This window comes from Corylus avellana, chromosome 1 (assembly GCF_965113065.1).
Source record: "Corylus avellana chromosome 1, dhCorAvel1.hap1.2, whole genome shotgun sequence".
Lineage (NCBI taxonomy): Eukaryota > Viridiplantae > Streptophyta > Magnoliopsida > Fagales > Betulaceae > Corylus > Corylus avellana.
This window is the reverse complement of record NC_142490.1, coordinates 16046126-16060658: the sequence shown is the minus strand read 5'-3', so window position 1 is coordinate 16060658 and position 14533 is coordinate 16046126. Positions and strand designations below refer to the sequence as shown.

At 33.5% G+C, this 14533-nt stretch overlaps 2 pseudogenes; both read left to right on the top strand.

Moving 5' to 3' along the window:
- The first annotated feature begins 6800 nt into the window (after positions 1 to 6800).
- Positions 6801 to 9890, top strand: LOC132171478 (receptor-like protein EIX2; annotated as a pseudogene).
- Positions 9891 to 11359: 1469 nt separating this feature from the next.
- On the top strand, positions 11360 to 14388 carry LOC132186634 (receptor-like protein EIX2; annotated as a pseudogene).
- Positions 14389 to 14533: the final 145 nt, after the last annotated feature.

The following is a 14533-nucleotide window of genomic DNA, read 5'->3' as shown; positions in this document are numbered from 1 at the left end:
TTTCGATTTTTTTTTTATATAAAAATTGAAAATTTTCGTTTTTTTATTTTTTATTTTTGTTTTATAATTTTATTTAAATAAAAATTTACGTTTAATAAAATGAAATTTTTTGTTTTTTAAAACTAAATAAAAAATATATATATTTTTTTAAAAAAAAAAATTTCCGTTTTAAAAAAAAAAAATTTGTTTTTTTAAAAAATATTATTTTTAAATTAAATTTTTTTGTTTTTTTTAAAAAATCATTTTTTTTTAATTTATAGGGGTATTTTTGTCTTATTGAGAAATTTATAGGGGCATTTTTGTCTTATTGCTAGTCTTAGGGGAGACATTGACAATGTTTTGGTAGTTTGGAGGGGACATTGTCACAATTGAAAGTTTGGGGGGTACATTGTCAATTGAATGGTAGTTTGATGGGGGTATGTGGACTTTACCCTAAAAGAATAAATTCCATATCTTAATTCGAAGTAAAAATGAAGAAAATATGTGAAGATCTGAACTATTTCATATATATATATATAGCCTTCCGTTCATAAATCATATTAAATTATATATACATACCATAACAGCTTTAGCTAACTCAACAATTTGCCACTACAATAGACTAATACCATTATTAATACACGTCTTTTTTTTTATTAGGAGGAGAACTCTGTTCGGCCAATTAATTAATTGTGACATTGTACTAATCACGTATCTAATAAGTCGTGAGTTTTTCAAAAAAAACAATGAATAGTTGAGAGTATGCGTAACATTTTTCTTTTATTTCGGCTTTAAAAAAAAAAAAAAAAAAAGAGGAGATCTTTTAGTACTAAGATCCAATTGTCTTACCTTGCAGCAAGACAGGCCTTGAATGATTCAGGTACAGGCGTCCGCTCCTAATTGCTAAGCCTAAAGTTGCTCCTCCTTTTGAGTTGGAAAATGAGATGGCACTAACAATGAGAGCAATTCAATCAGCAAGAATTGCTCAATAATGCATGTTTTTATCAAATGACTCAAGTAAAGTTACCCTCTACACATTAGTGGGTCTCGCTTTTGAACCTCTCTTTTTTTATTTAGTGTCGTTTTTCTCATTTTCTAGTTTCTCAGTCAATGTTGTGAAAAGAAAAGAAAAGAAAAATGTGATTAGTCCCACATCGGTCAAGTAGCCGAATGGGTTCCTAAGCACTATGAATCTTCTTCTAGGAATCATTTATTTGGTAGAGGGACATTAGTGGATCCCGCTTCTAAGCATCTCTCTTATTCATCTCTGTCAATGCATGTAAGCTTTCCCTTTCTAACTTTCCTTTGTGTATAAAAAAAATAAAATTAATAATAATTTACCTTCCATATCTAATTAGGGTGCATTTGGAATTGCGATTTCGTAAGAATAATTTGCGTTTTTTAAAAAAATATCGCAAAACGTAAACGTTTGGCATTGTGATTTAAAAAGCACTTACTATAAAATAGGAAAAAAAAATTGCGATTTCTAAAAGCAGACTAAGGGGTGTTTATTTAAAAAAGCATGAATTTAAATCAAAATCACAATTTTGCATAACAAATATTTGATAAAAATAAAAAAATAAATACTTTTTAACATGTTTTACCAAACGCTTTTGCGATTTTAAAAAGTAGCAATTTCACAAACGCAATTTTTAAAAATGCACCTATTGAAACCGCAATCTCAAACGGACCCTTAGTCATTGACCTACATGACAAAGGTCCCCAATAATACAATGTCAAAAAATTAAGAACAACTGATTTTCAAGTTAACTAAAAATACAGTATCCACTTCTTCACATTCTGCTTCTCTAATTAATCTCTCCATTTAGAAACTTTTAACTGGCTTTAGTTTTCTAACTGCTTCTCAAGATGTTAAGAGTACCACATCGACAATATATCATGCCATATGACTTGTTACCAAGTCATCCACGGATCAGACTTGAAGCACGTACTCTCTCCGGGCATGTCTTTCATGAAGCATATATACTCTTTAAATTTCATTCCTACATGAACTCAAAATGTCTCAAGTTCTCTATTTCAGACTTTCAGTTACTATCGCTTAGCAGGACGAGGATGGACTTCATTTATAGATATCTGATGTTGGAAGAGATATTGTTCGGAGATTAGTCTCAGCTGATCTTGCTATATAACACCAAAATGGCATCGTTTTGATATATTATTTATATATAAGCCTTTAGCATAATCTCGTATTATAATAAAAAAAATTGTAAATAGATGACAAAAGGAAGCATAATCTCATCATGCATGAGGCGGGACATGACCGGTCCATTCGAGCTCATGTATCATTATTGATTTTTTTTTTTTTTATTATTAGTGAATCTTTAATTTAACAAGAGTCTTCCTTCTAACATTATTCAGTTGCAAATTGGTTTAATTTTTGAGTTGGTGTCTTTTATTGAACTCATTTTAAAGATTTCACCTTATTAAAATTTAACCCCACAAAGGTTATTTTAGTGGGAGGAATTATAATTAATATATATTTGTGTGTTATAGGTAGATTCTTATCTGTCGTATAGAGTTTTTTAGTCAAGCCAGTGTTTAGGATCAACTACGCAATTTCTATATAAGCAGAGACTCAAAGAGTGGATTCTTTGCATTAAGACAATTAGACAAACTTCCACAACCAATGTGGACCGATCAATTAATGTTTTTATTTTCCATGGTCTATGTTTGTATGGATTTAGTCTTAGTCAGTGAAGGGATCGAGTATTAGGCACGTCGAAAGTCCTCACTTGTTTTGTCATGTCACACCATTAATAGACTTTGATATTGAGTCTTTGCATTTAGGTAAACTTTGGCAGACCAATTAATAAAGCAAATATACATCTTCTTCATTTCACATTGCCTGGTCTATTTTCTTGGATTTCTTGGATTTTTTCTTAGTCGGTCAAGAAAGTGGATATGTGGAAGTTCCCACTCCATGCTTTCATTATCACAAAGTCACAACCTAATATTACAAGTATCTACATTTTGACCTTTTAATCCACAACATCACATAAAATTACAAGTATACATTCGATCTTTTTTTCCACAATGCATGTAAAATTGATTTATTACATATACTTGGTACAATTTCAGAAAAATGAGTGACATTTTAGTAGGGAATTTGGGAGTTATTTTGATTTACTTAGATATATTTCATTCTATATATAATTTATGACCAATTTGTGTCTTAAAGGATCTGGATGGAAAACTCTACCGTGCATAATGGCTTAATTGAATTATTAGCTGTTTCTTAATTTTCCCAACCAATTAGCATTGACTCTTTAGAGAGTCATAAAGAAGAGTAGAAAGAATTGCATCCACAACCTTTTCTCTTATCTCTTTTTCTAAAATACACATTTATTTTTAGAACACATACGGCATATATTGACTTATTATTCAGATTTAATACAATTTAAGCAAAATATCTTTATTCATAAGTTTAAATTTTAAGCTCCCAACAAAAAAAGGTTTAAATTTTTTTTTTTGACATGTTCACACAAGAGGGGGGAGAGGAATTCGAACTAGTGACCTTCGCTTCATTAGCCGTGATCCTAACCGACTGAACTACCTCTTGGGGACACAAAAAAAAGGTTTAAATTTAAGAAGTCGCAATTTTAATTAAACCCACAACATTAAAATCCCATCCCTCAGCCTCAGACAAATTATGTGTCATTATAGTCATAGGGCCCTTATGTTACATGTGGAACTTACGTGCAATTTGGGTATGGACGACTCCAATCCTTGAGTCTGTGCGAGATGAACTTTCAATCCGAAAGTGAACGGCAATTACATCTTCTTTATTTTTCAAAAGTTGATTTTTCTTTTAGATTTATTGGGATTGAATCAAGAGAGTGGATATCCAGAAATTAATTCCATACGCTTTATTGATTATCACATGCAAAACAAATTCACATCATGTGGTCCACGTGGAATTTAACAAAAAGCAATTTGCATGAAGAGGACTTGAAGAGAAAAGTCTAGGCCGTATTGATGAGATAAGTTAGGTACGTCGTTTTTATTTCTCATGGTCTACATTTCTTGGATTTATTCTTAGTATTATCACTTGGAATTTGGAAATTATTGACATCATGGGCCCCATGTGGAATTTAACTGGCAATTTGCAACCCGTAGATTCATTGAATTCATTTGTAGCAAATGTTACATCTCCTTTATTTTCTTGAATTTATTTTTGGTCAGTCAAGAAATTGGATATATATGTGCATGAAAAGTCCTCACTGCTTTCATTATCACAACCTCAAATAAAATATTATCAATTATTGACTCAACATGTACAATTTTATCTTCAAAGCTAAAACTCGATCATTTACTCATCACATTTATCTAAATACTTATTGAGTAATATGTTAGGAATCATTTTTTTATCCTCCTAAAATAAATATAGCTTTTAAAATTATCATTATATTTTAGATGAATCATACTTAGATTTTTATCCAATGGTGATTTTAAAAGCCACATCAACTTTAAGAAGATAAAAAGATGGCTCTAGCATTACTCACTAAGGGTCCATTTGGTTTGCGGAATAGACCCCTAAAATGGAATGGTTATTCCTATGGAATAATCATTCTTTTGTTTGGTATGGGTATAGTTATTCTTATGGGAATGATTAATCTCATACACACAAAAATAGCTATTCCTCTAAAAAATGAGAGAAATAGCTAGTATTCATAAATTTTAATTCCAGCCATTTGTTTGGCTAGTATTCCTATCACCCTCTTCATATGGATGCAATTCCCACTTCTTGTTGACCTGGCCATTACAACTTATGGACCAGATGTGTTAGATAAGAAAGTAATGAAGCGCTCAAAATTTTTGCCCCCCCTACTCCCGAAAGAATACCCTTATTGGGGTTCCTTTAATGTTTGACGAACAATCAGAGCTTATGATTTTGTTCCTTTCTTTTTATTGGACGGCCACAGATGACTAAAGAATTTTCAGCTAGCTCATGTTGCTAACCCATTGCAACCATGGGGATTGCATTTTGTGCTGCTCTGTTACTTATGTTACATGAAGATTCATTGAATTTCATTCCAGCCATTTGTTTGGCTACTGTTCTTGGCACCCTATTCGTATGGATGCAGTTCCTACTTCTTGTTGACCTGACCATTACAACTTACGGACCAGGTGTCTTAATTAAATAAGAAAATAATGAAGCACTCGAAATTTATGCCCCTGCTGCTCCCGAAAGAATACCCTTATTCGCGTTCCAACAATGTTTGACGAGAACCGGAGCTCATGATTTTGTTCTTTTCTTTTTCTTGGACGGTCACGGATGACTGAAGAATTTTTGGCTGGCCCATGTTGCTAATCCATTAGGTGTTTTTACGCTTAACTATTTCTCAATTTTCTAATATTTTTTGTTACTTTGACAAAGGATATATTACTTCTTAATCTCAATATATTTCCTCTAAGCAAGTGTCGACCAATTCCTGAGACTTTACCTTCAAAAGAAAAAGAAGTTTCATTAGGCCACAAGGTTCTTATTACTGTCCCAGACTCCCAGGCAATAAGGTTATTAGAATAAATAAATAATAACTATTGGTTAATATAAAAGAATGGGGAAAGTCCACATAACCCCCTCAAATTACCATTCAATTGATAATGTCCCCCCCAAACTTTCAATTGTGACAATGTCCCCCCCAAACTACCAAAAATTGTCAATGTTCCCCCCAATGACGAAATTACCCTTAGTAAAATTTTTTGTAAAAAAAAAAACTAAAACTTCTAGAAAAAACCTAAAACTAACAAAAAAAAAAAAAAAAAAAAAAATCCAAACGTTGGCCAATTTTTATTTTATTTTTAAATCAATTTTATAAGAAAAAAATTAAATAAATTTAGATTTTTTTTATATATAAATTGAAAATTTTCGTTTTTTTATTTTTTATTTTTGTTTTATAATTTTATTTAAATAAAAATTTACGTTTAAAAAAATAAAATTTTCGTTTAATAAAATGAAATTTTTGGTTTTTTTAAAACTCTATATATATATATATATATATATATATTTTAAAAATAAAAATTTCCGTTTTAAAAAAAAAATAAAAATTTTTGTTTAAAAAAATTTGTTTTTTTAAAAAATATTATTTTTAAATTAATTTTTTTTGTTTTTTTTTTTAAATCATTTTAATAATAATATTTGAGAATCCAGACGATGAGATAAGTAAGAAAATGATGGGACAAATTGATAACGAAACTTTAAATATATGGAGGTAAGTAAGAAAATGATTCCAAATAATAGTTATTATAGGACTCTTACTTGCAGTCTGGTGAAAAATTTTATCTGTATGAAACTTACATGTAATTTGCGTGTAAACGACTCCAAGTGTGAAGTCTTTGCATTGAGATAAACTTTCAATCCCAAAGTGGACAGCAATTATATCTTCTTTATTTCCCAAAGTAGATTTTTCTTTTGGATTTATTGTGAATGCAACTAGAGCGTGGATACGCATACGCAGATATAACTTCATTTTATTATACAATTTATTTTTGTAATTAGAGATGATAGACCAATTTGTGTCTATCGTGCATAGTCATTTAAAAGGATTATATATAGTCCAAAACCTTGAGTGAAAAACTATAGATAACGAGTGGTCTGATGGTATAACTGACTTGATCGGAGTCTCCTCGTGTTACACGTTGTCATTTAACTCTAAATTAAATAAATTAAAAAAAAAAAAAAAAAAAAAACTACAGCATATATTTGTGCCACGTGTAAAGAGAAGCGCCTAGAATTCTTCAAACTATAAATACATGAACCCCATGCATGTCTAGGCCTCACAAGCATTTAGATGATCATGTCTAACTATTGCCCTGGCAGAATGGTTATTAGCAGCCATATCTTTATGTCCACTCTTCATCATCTCATCCTCATTTTTTTCATCTCTCTGCTTGGAACTTCATCCTACCTACAACTTATTAAACCCATTTCATGTACCAAAGGCCCTATTTTCAAATGCTCAGAGGTGGAGAGGGCAGCACTTCTTGGCTTTAAATACAATCTCACGGATCCATCGGGTCGTCTCTCTTCTTGGGTTGGTGAGGATTGCTGCAACTGGCTAGCCGTTGGATGTGATAACAACACAGGAAATGTCGTCAAGCTTGACCTCAGGAATCCATTTTCGCTGTATGATGATTTTGATCAATATCAACTATACAAGAAGTCGTGTCTGGGGGGCAAGATAAGTTCTTCTTTACTCGATCTCAAGCATTTGCGTTACTTTGACCTAAGCTCGAATAATTTTACTGGAGCCAATATTCCAAAGTTTTTGGGTTCTCTTGAGAATTTGAGGTATTTCAATCTCTCATTCTCAATGTTTTCTGGAGTTATTCCTCCCCAGCTTGGGAACCTTTCGAGGCTCCAATATCTAGACCTCAATTCAGACTTTTATCCAGCATTGAATCAAGTTGAAAGTCTAGAATGGCTTGTTGGTTTTCCTTCTCTTAAGTACCTTGGAATGGATTATGTAAATCTTGAGAAAGTACCTGATTGGCTTCATGCGATTAATGTGCTTCCTTCCTTACGGGAGTTACACCTAGCTAGATGTGGACTTGTTAGTCTTCCTTCCTCTATTTCCTCCATCAATTTTACACTACTTTCAGTTCTTGATCTCTCTTACAATTATTTTGTCACCTCTATCTCTATACCTCAATGGTTGTTACATCTAACCAACTTGCGAAGCTTGAATTTAGGTGGCAACAATTTAATTGGAAAGATTCCGAATTCATTTGCCAACCTTTGCAATTTGCAAGCATTATATCTGAGGGGGAACAATATAAATGGGGGGATAACTGAGTTTGTGGATGGCTTGTCTCAATGTTCCAACAGTAGCTCTGAAGATGGGAAGTTACCGTCAATGCAAGAAATTGACCTCTCTTTTAATCAATTGAACGGAACCATTCCAGAAAGCATTGGGAAACTGTCAATGCTTGTTTCATTGAATCTTTATGAAAATCAAATGAGCGGAACCATTCCAGAAAGCATTGGGAAACTGTCAATGCTTGTTTCATTGAATCTTGCTCATAATCAAATGAGCGGAACCATTCCAGAAAGCATTGGGAAACTGTCAATGCTTGTTTCATTGAATCTTGCTGATAATCAAATGAGCGGAACCATTCCAGAAAGCATTGGGAAACTGTCAATGCTTGTTTCATTGGAGCTATCAGAGAATTCTTGGGAAGGTGTCTTAACTGAAGCTCATTTTCAAAATCTCACCCGGTTAAAATCTCTTTCGTTGTCTATGGAATCTTCTGCAAATTGGAAGTTGGTTTTAAATGCCAAACAGGACTGGGTTCCTCCTTTTAAGCTGATAGACCTTGAATTACGATACGTGCGGATCGGCCCAACCTTTCCAGCGTGGCTAAAAACACAAAATGAACTCAATCTTCTTTTTCTCGAGAATGCTGGCATTTCAGACACCATTCCGCATGGCCTTTGGAAGTGTTGCCCAAATATCACTTTTTGGAGTCTATCCAATAATAAACTACGGGGCCAGGTACCGTACTTTGAATTTCAACCTTCGGCATATTATATTGATTTGAGTTTCAACAACTTAGAGGGTCCACTTCCACTTTTTCATAGTAATTTACGTGAGATACGTCTCGATAATAATATGTTTTCTGGACCTATTCCGAAAAACATAGGTGAGTTATTGCCCAAGTTGCAAGTGTTGGACCTCTCTTCAAATTCAATTACTGATAGAATTCCCCATTCTTTTGGAATGCTAAAGAACTTAAGCTTTCTTATTTTGAGAAATAATTCTCTGTCTGGGAAACTCCCCCCTCTTCTTTGGAAGGATTTACAATGGTTATTAATATTGGACTTAGCAGAGAACAATATATCCGGCAATGTTCCAAGTTCAATGCAATATTTGAGATCACTGGAGGTATTATCATTAAGCCAAAATCATCTTGATGGAGAGTTTCCTTCTTTCTTTAGAAACTATAGCAACTTGCAAAGCCTTGATCTTGGAAGAAACAAATTCTTCGGAAAACTTCCAACATGGTTAGGAGAAAGTCTACCACATTTATTGAGGTTAAGACTAAGGTCCAACTTTTTTCAGGGGGACATACCTCAACAACTCTGCCTTCTTTCACATCTTCAAATCCTGGACCTTGCACACAATGATTTTTCAGGAGTAATCCCTAAATGTTTAGGAAGCTTGCGTAGTAAAGAGAGTGAAGGTTACTACGTGGACTATGATTACGAAATGTTGTTGGTTTCTAAAGGAATAGAATATGGATATGGTCATACTTTTGTGGGTCTTGTATATTCTATAGACCTTTCGAGTAACAATTTATCAGGAGAAATACCTGATAATATAACAAGCATATCAGAATTGGTCATCATGAACTTATCAATGAATCATCTCACTGGAAGAATTCCTAATAAAATTGGGAATTTACAAATGTTACAATCACTTGATCTCTCGATGAATGAGCTTTATGGCCCTATCCCTCAAAGTTTGTCTTCGTTGAATTTCTTAAGTCGCTTGAATTTGTCATTCAACAACTTGTCTGGGAAAATTCCAAATGGGGATCAACTTCAAACACTTAATGACGCTTCTATCTACGAAGGTAACTCTTTACTCTGTGGGCTTCCTCTTTCAACCAAGTGTTTAGAGGATGAAACTAAACCTATGGTACCACCAAATGGTGGTAACAGAGTAGCCAACGAAAATGGAAGTGCTGGCATTAAGTCATTTTCATTCTACATTAGCATGATAGCTGGGTTTATTGTTGGATTTTGGGGAGTTTGTGGCACACTGATTATCAAAACATCATGGAGACAAGCTTACTTTCGCAGCTTTGATAATTTGAAAGACAAGATTGTTGTGTTCGTTATGGTCAAAATTGTTTGCTTACTAAGGAAGGAGTAAGAGAGAAAGTGAAGTTGAGGGCTTAGGAGCTTGTCTTAATATGTATAATTTATGTATTGTAAGTTTTTCAGGTTGTTGTAATAATGTATGATCCAAGTTGCTTCAAATCTTCACTTGTCAAAGTCATATATATGAATAATTTTTACAATTGTGCAAGGCATTATTTATTTTATTGCATCGCATTTTCCAAAATCCATTTCTCATCACTTACCATTATATTTTCATTCTCTATTTAATGGTGCTGCAATAAAATGGTGGGCCAACGGTTGGCTAAAGACAAAACAGTGCCTTAATTTACAATTTTAAACATCATTCTTAATATTACGTTACCGAAGCAAATATTGTCTTTCAAACATCGAAATGAAATCTGCGAATGCATGAACTTTCAAGCTTCAGTTGTAAAAAAAATGTTTCTTTTCCTTCTTTTTCAATCATCCAGATGATTCTTCTATAGTAAAAAAGCATCTTTTTAATTTACTTTTGCTTTAATTTTTAATAGAAATAGAGTAAAGCAAGTCTATAGGATTGGGAGCTACAATGATCACGAGTTTCTAAAATGTAGGGAGTCCCAATTTTGAGAAAAAAAACTCACATAATTAAACCCACAAAGGTTTTTAGTTGGGAATTAATTGTATATACATCAAATTTCTCAAAAACCTAATAAATAGTTCACATATTTTACATATTTCAGTAGAAATAATTGACCCCATACAGTATAACGTGGCTTCCCCCCACTATTATTGGAGGAATTTAAGCTCAACAAATCAATAAAGAAAGCCATATGTCCATTTCATTGATTATCACTTGCAAACACGTAGTTTTGACTCCCAATCAGGAACTACTTCTTTTTTATTTCGGATGGTCTTTGTAGAGAAACTTCACAACCCAAAGAGGAGGATGTTCCATAAAAAATGATGAATTTAATTATTTAATTAATAATTTAACACTAATAGAAACAATTAAAATAATTTTATTGAGAGAACTAGGTCAAAATCGCAATGAGCATATGAATATTTCCCCTTTCACAAGTTGTACAAACAAGGGTATCAAAGAATAGTCACAAACACGCAACCAATTTAGATATAAAATAGTCCATTATATTTTAATTTCACCCCTCCCTTGCAACTTCCTCTTGCTATCATTATGATGTATGATGAAAGTAAAAATGTCGGACCCAAAATCTTAGTTCAATTGAAAAACTTAAATTCATAGGCTTAAATATACCATAATTATAATTTATTTTTTGCTTTATAGAAGGAAGACCCAAGCGTGGAGTCTTTGTCCTGAGATTAACTTTTAAACCCAAAGGGGACGGCAATTACATCTTATTTTTCAATTTTTTTTGGCTTTATTCTCAGAGAATCAAGAGAGTGGATTTATAAGTCAAGTTAGTGGATACTTAGAAAGTCCTTAGTGGTTTCATCACATCAAAATGTTAAATAAAATATGAGGACTCTTACAACCACTTAACAACTTGAGATACAATTATATATTGAAAGCTGAAGTACTTAATGGTTTTGAATTGAATAAATGTTGAGTTTATTATTTATTTAATGCCACATAACATGTCTAACTCTACCAACCTTATTGGCAAGAATAAATAGTCGAATCCCATGCATGTAGCATCACATACATTTCACTAGCAAAATGGTTAGAACCCACTTCTTTATGTCTATTGTTCCTTTCCATCTGATTTTTTTCTTCTCTCTACTTGGAACTGCATCCTACCTACAAGTTATTAAACCTGTTTCATGCACCGAAAGCCCTATTTTCAATGCTCAGAGATGGAGAGAAAATCACTTCTTAGCTTCAAAGAAAGTCTTACTGATCCATCGGGTGCGGGTCGTCTCTCTTCTTGGGTTGGTGATGATTGCTGCACTTGGATTGGCGTTAGCTGTGACAATAGCACAAGACATGTCATCAAGCTTGACCTCAAAAATCCATTTTCGGTGAGTGAATTTTATTTTTTAGAAGAAGGAGAATATTATTCACAAACTAAATATGAGTACCATTGTGATGAAATATCAAAAGCTTACAAGAAGTTATGCCTCGGGGGTAAGATAAGTTCTTCTTTACTCGGTCTAAAGAACTTGAGTTATCTGGACCTAAGCTTGAATAATTTTAATGGATACAATATTCCGAAGTTTTGGGTTCCTTCGAGAATTTGAGGTATCTCAATCTCTCTTTCTCAATGTTTGCCGGAGCTATTCCTCCCCATCTTGGGAATCTATCAAGGCTGCAATATCTAGATCTCAATTTCATTTTCATTTGTCATCGGCATGGTCATTCCCTTTCCAAGATTGGAAGTGAAAAGCATAGAGTGGTTTGTTGGTTTTCCTTCTCTTAGGTACCTCAATTTGGGAGATGTAAATCTTAAGAATGTTCTGGATTGGCTTGATGCAGTTAATATGCTCCCTTCCCTTCCTTGGTGGAGTTACACCTAGGTGATTGTGAACTCGCTAGTCTTCCTCACTCTCTTTCCTCCATCAACTTCACATTGCTTTCAGTCCTTGATCTCTCTTGCAACTATTTTGACTCCTTCATACCTCACTGGTTGTCAAATTTGGTTGGGCTTTTAACAATCAATCTTGGGTCCAGTTGGTTTAGAGGTGCTATTCCAGTTGGTCTGGGACATCTAACAAACTTTCGTAACTTGGATTTAGCTGGCAACTATTTTATTGGAAAGATACCAAGCTCATTCGCCAACCTTTGCAAGTTGCAAACATTAAATATGCAATACAGCAATATAAGTGGGGAGGTAACTGAGTTTGTGGAAGGCTTGTCTCAATGTCCCAACAGTAGCCTTGAGTATCTGGACTTGAGTACAAATGTGTTGCTTGGGGGGAACTTGCCTCATTCATTAAGAAGACTCAAGAAGTTGAAAACTATTTACCTCTCTCAAAACTCTGTTTCGGGTTCAATTCCAGATTCTATTGGAAACTTGCTGTCATTGCAAACAGTTGACCTCTCGAGTTTTCAAATGAAAGGAATCATTCCAAAAAGCATTGGGAAACTATCAATGCTTGTTTTGTTGAAACTTCATCAAAATTCATGGGAAGGTGTCCCAACTGAGGCTCATTTTCAAAATCTCACCCGACTAAAATCTCTAGGCTTGTCTGCAAAATATTCTACGAAATGGACATTGGTTTTAGATGTCAAATATGATTGGTTTCCTCCTTTTATGCTGAGATATATTCAATTGGAAAACATGCAAATCTTGGTTGGATACATCTCAAGAATAATATGTTTTATGGCCCTATTCCTGAAAACATGGTTGAGCTATTGCCCAAGTCATCTTGGTTGGACCTATCTTCAAATACAATTACTGGTAAACTTCCCCATTCTATTGGAAAGCTAAAAAATTGAGAGGCCTTGTTTTGAGAAACAATTCTCTATCCGGAAAACTTCCCCCTTATTGGAAGGATTTACAGGAGTTATTAGTGTTGAACTTAGCAGAAAACAATATATTTGGCAATATTCCAAGTTCAATGCGACATTTGAGTTCACTAAAGCTATTATTACTGCACCAAAATCATCTTGAAGGGGAGCTTCCTTCTTTCTTTAGAAATTATAGAAACCTGACCAGCCTTGATCTTGGAGGAAACAATTCTTTGGAAAACTTCCAGCATGGATAGGAGAAAGATTTTCAACTTTGTTGAGGTTAAGCCTAAGGTCTAACTTGTTCCACGGGCACATACCACAACAATTATGTCTTCTTTCAAGTCTTGAGATCATGGACCTTGCAAATAATGATTTTTCTGGAGCAATCGCTCAATGTTTAGGGAACTTGAGTAATTACAACGATGGAGAAATTGTTGAGAGCTATGGTGATCAAATGGTGTTGGTTTCTAAAGGAAGCGAACGTTTATATTATAATCAAATTATTTATCTTGTCTATTTCATAGACCTTTCAGCTAATCGTTTATCAGGAGAAATACTAGATAATATAACAAGCCTCTTAAGATTGGTCAACATGAATTTATTAATGAATCATTTCATTGGAAGAATTCCTAAAAAAATGGGGAATTTACACATGTTAGAAACACTTGATCTCCCAGTGAATGAGCTTTATGGTCCTATCCCTGAAAGCTTGTCTTCTTTGACCTTCTTAACTCACTTGAATTTGTCATTCAAGTCTGGAAAAATTCCAAGTGAGAATCAACTTCAAACACTTAATGATTCTTCTATCTACGAAGGTAACTCTTTACTCTATGAGCCTCCACTTTCAACCAAGTGTTTAGAGGATGAAACTAAACCTAGAGTAACTTCAAATGGTGGTAACAGAGTAGCCAACGAAAATAGAAGGAAAATTGAGTGCTTATCATTCTACATTAGCATGGCAGCTGGGTTTATTGTTGGATTTTGGGGAGTTTATGGCACACTAATTGTCAAAACATCATGAAGACAAGCTTACTTTCAAAGTTTTGATAATTTGAAAGATAGGATTGTTGTGTTCGTTAACGTCAAAATTGTTCGCATGCTAAAGAAGGTCAAGTCAGAGAGATGTTGAAGCTATATGAGGATTGGAGTTTTTCCTTCATATGCATTATTTATGTCTTATACGTTTTTCAGGTTGTTGTAATAACATATGCTCCAATCTTCATGTGTTAAAGTCAAACATATGAATGATTTTACAATTGTGCGAGGCATTCTCT